The following is a 4,586-nucleotide window of genomic DNA, read 5'->3' on the forward strand; positions in this document are numbered from 1 at the left end:
TTCAGAGATGGACAGAGCTTGGTTCAAATCCCAGCTTTAGCAGTTCGAAGCTACAGGATCTTGGGGAAGTCATTTAAACTCCTGAGCCTCAGTTTCCTCCTCTGAAAAAACAGAGATAATTCAAGGGATGACTCAAAAGACTGTTGTCATTTATATTGTACCCCAAGGGCTTAGTACACTGTCTGAATTGTTCTTGAAATAGTGTTTTCCCTCATTCCAGCTGCAGCCCACCACTGTGTATCCCTCAGCTGAGCGCTCCACTTCCTGGGCCTCAGTTTCCCCTGTGTACTCTGAAGGGGTGAGCAGTGGCCAGAGCAGTCCCATCACCCTGGGGTGGTCAGCATGGCCCCCAGCCCCACTGTGGACAGGAGGAGCCGCAAGCAGTCTCCCACATGTCCAGATGCTATGGTCCGTCCTCTGACCATCCTGTCTTGGGAGAGGCTAGGGTGAGGGTGAGTGGGCAGAGCCTGAGGTGTGGGGAGCCCTGCCTGAGGCAGAGGGCGCAGAGGCAAAGGTGCAAGGCAGGCCTTGGGGTTCAGTACATCCCCTTCCCACTGCACAGTCATGCTCGAGGATTAAGAACCAAGGCTCTGATGCATGTAGTTCCAATCCAACTCTGCCACTTCCTAGCTGTGTGGCTGTGGACAAATTACATGAACTGAGCTCAAAGAGCCTCAGTGTTTTGAGCTGTAACGTGGGGTTGTTGAGAGGCCTGAGTAAGTGATGCACCAAAGGCATTTTATTCAAGGACTAGGGCAGAGTGAGAAAGCTCTCACAAAAGATGCCTGATTCTCCGGTGTCACCGGGAGCTGCTGTCCCAGAAGTCCACCACCAGGGTTGGAGGGAAGCCTGTGCAACGGCCAATTTGACACCCAGGATGTCTGAGGCCCAGGGATGGAGTGTGACTGGGATATGAGTCCAGGACAGGCACCCAGGTTCCGTCTAGACTCTCAGGACCGTGTTCTTCTCTAAAGGAGGGAATCAGGATGAACTGACCCCCCCCTCCTCAGCCCCCACCCACGCTCCTTAGAGCCGGAAGCCGAAGCTCTCCGTAGGGTGAAGGAGTGGGGGGCAGAAAGGGCGCCTGAGTGGGAGAATTCCCAGTAGGCCAGTTCAGCACTCACTCAGGCAGCGCCAGCAGCCCCCACATCTGGCTCTCCCACACTCCCAGCACTGCCCCTCCTCCCGCTCCCCAGGCCTGGGGTCAGGACGCAGCACGCATGTGCCACACACTGGCACAGTCATCTTGGATGCCAGGGCCTGAAGAGCCCTAAGAGTGCTTCCATCAGACAGGCGCAGAAACTGAGGCCCAGAGAGTGGAGGCGACTTGCCTGAGGTCAGCAGAGACCGAAGGGGCTGGAAGGCAGGACCCCTGACTCCCAGTGCGTTATCTTTCCATCCTGCACACCCTGAGCAGGTAGCTCCTTGTACCTAAAAGCGAGGGAACCAAAAGAGGCACACAGAGGACACGGCCCCTCCCCCTCCTGGACACTCAGCATAGGGGCTATCTGGTGGGGCAGAGGGGCCAGTGGGGACTTCGGGCCACATTCCCACCCTAGATTCCTAGAACTGCTCTTGCTGGGCCAGGCTGTCACCACCAAGGCTCGACAGGGTTCCCAGAGATAAGGGCTCCAAGACCTTGCCATCTCAGCCTCTCCCCAGCCTCCAGCTGACCTTGGTCTTAGGGCCCCTGGGAACAAGGGTGTGTCCTTCTGGTACACAGATGGCTCACAGATCATCAGACCAACAGGGCCCACAGAGGCCACATACCTCCCTCTCACTGGATCTACTGAGGCCCAGAGAAGGCCAGAACCCTCTTAAGGGCACACAGCAGGTCTGGAGTGGGACCTCTGCCTCTCAGGCTGTTTCTCGCATGCGATGCAAGTTAGTGGAACACCTACTCTGAGCCCTACCTTCATAGAGCTCATAAACAAACACTAAGGAAACCATAAATTAATAATACAAAAATTATGACAAGGACTTCCCTGGCAGTCCAGTTGTTAAGACTCCGTGCTTCCACTGCAGGGGGCACAGGTTTGATCCCTGATCAAGGAACTAATGTCAAGGATCTCACATGCCACACCAATAGAAAAAAAAAAAAGTGATGAAAGGAACAGAGAATAACAGGGGGGATATAGGAGTTCTTGTTTAGGTAGGCTGAGACTTCTCTGCGGAAGACATATTTCAACTGACATCTGAGGTTAAAGGGCTACATATAATGCAGAGGCAGGAACAGTGTTCTAGACAGAAGAAACAGCATGTGCAAAAGCTTGGAGGCCAGAAAGAGCCTGGTGTGTATGAACAGGAAGAAAAGAGTGGTTGAGGCACAGAGAGGGGACATAGTGGGGTGTAAGGTTGGAGAGGTAGTAAAGTATGGCCTTTGTCCTGAGGGTCAGCAGGGGCCAGGGCAGGATTTTAAATAGGAGATCGATGGGATTATGGTGGTACCTTAAGGAGGATGGGCTAACAGGGGCAAGAGGTGAGGCGAGGCAGGGGACTAGCGGGGAGGCTGTGGTCGTCAACTACAGGCTGACTGTCCCCACCCTGACTCTGTCCAGCCCAGAGGCTGGAGGATGTTCCAACTGGGAGTGAGGCTTATGGGTGTGTGCTCGCTTTGGGTACAAGTCCGTGCTTGACCTCCGACTCACAGGGTGACCTTCCTTTCCCGGCCTCTGTATCTCCTCTGAACAACGGATCAACACAGTGCTCCTTCGGATGAGCACATTCTGCCCCTGGACCTCTGGCTCGAGTGTCCCCCTGCTCCCTAAGTAGCTGTGTGCTGGAGACTGCCTCCCTCCCCTACGCCTCTCGTTTCTGCGCTGAGAGGAAGAAAGGAATCAGCACATCCTGTGTCACGATTGAGACTAAGCCCCCAGGGAGCCTTTGAGTAGTACCTCACAGAGCCAGCAGGTGGCACCCCCAGCCTCTGGAGGGGGCAGGAGGTGGAGAGGACCATGATGAGAGGGGAGACAGGAATGGGGAGGGGCTCCCAGGAGCCCCAGCACACGCCCATGAGACTCACACCTGTCCCCTGGAGGTGGGCAGAGGTTGCCATCCCCACTTTCCCCACAGCTCAGGAACAGCTCTGAAAGAGAGCGTTCCTTGCCCAAGGTCACAGAGTGAGGTTGAGGCTGGGCTGGGACTGGGGAGCAATCCAGGTAAGCCTCCTGCTGGCCCTGGTGCCCACCAGTTTCTCTTTAGGCAAATCACTTCCAACAGGAAGCTGAGCCCAGAACCTCTTCTCTTTCAGGGCCATAAACCTGATTTAAAAACCAAGTTATCACCAAGATCTTTATGAGGCCATTGTCTCTGCACCCCACCCCAGAAGGCCCTGGTTGGGTGTGTGAGAGCAGCCCAGAGGGAGGGCTTCCAGAGGGAAGAGGGGCCCAGTAAACAGCCACTCCCAGAGATAAGGGGCTGTCACAGAGGAAGAGGCTGTGACAAGGGTGTGGGGGCTCTCCTGCTACACAGGGTCTCAGTGCCACAGCTATATGGCTATCCAAAGCAACCAGCCCGCAGTGGGCGCCTTGGGGACACCAAAGCCCAGGGAGGCAAGGGTTCAAGGTCACATGGTGAGTCAGAGGCCAAGGCAGGGGGAAGACCTGTGATTTCAGACGCCCAGCTTGAAAGTTTTAGACAAGGTTATAGTGTCCTCTTAACATGTAACATGACGGGTAGTTTAGGTCTCTGATTCAGGGGTCCACATAGGGGTGAGGGTGGGGGGTAGCTGAGGCTCTTTTGCATGAGGAAGCCAGAGGAGGAAGAAGAACTAGGTATTTGTTTAGGCAAAATCCTGGGTGGGAAGGAGAGGCACATACAGGCTCACTATCCTTCCAGGCAGCTCAGCTGGAGAGGAAAGAGAAACTTCCAGACAAGCCCCTGACCTGCTGTGTGGGCTCAGGCAGGTAACTTCACTTCTCTGAGCTCTAGCTGCTTCATCTGCAAATCAAACTGGGGATAACAATGACCCTACCTTACTGGGTTGTGTGAGGATGAAATGAGATTAATACATGCAAACAACTTGGCATGATGCCTGGCACTCAGTAAATAATGATACTTTATATTATTATTTACTGATTATTTACTTATTTATATTTATTATGCATTATTTATTAATGCTCAATAAACAATGATCTATTGTTATTATTATTTCAGCACAGGTGAAAGAGTAAACACTGCAACCTCAGAAAGATTAAGAAAAGGGTGCTGAGCTGGGCATCAGAAGACCTGGGTCTGATTCCAGTACAGCGCTGACTTGCTGAGGGAACCTGGAAAAAAATCCTTTCTTTCTTTAGGCTTCTGGGCCTCAGTTTCTCTATCTGTAAAAGGAGTGAGTTGGAGGATCCGCCGGGCTGGCTGAGAAGCCCTTGGGTACTTGGGCTGGGCAGCAAGAAAGGCAGCCAGCTTTTGTGCCCAGCCATGTGTAACTTTGGCCAGACACCTAGACCTCTCCATGCTTTCTGCTTCCTTTCCTCATCCAGCAAATGAGGCCAGTTTGTCCCACCAGTCCCCAGGGCTCAGGAAAGAACAGGTCCAAGAAGGGGTGACAGAAAGATGGGTAGAGGCCTCTCCAGGAGATGTCTGTG

Source organism: Bison bison, unplaced genomic scaffold, assembly GCF_000754665.1.
Source record: "Bison bison bison isolate TAMUID 2011002044 unplaced genomic scaffold, Bison_UMD1.0 scf7180017864291, whole genome shotgun sequence".
Lineage (NCBI taxonomy): Eukaryota > Metazoa > Chordata > Mammalia > Artiodactyla > Bovidae > Bison > Bison bison.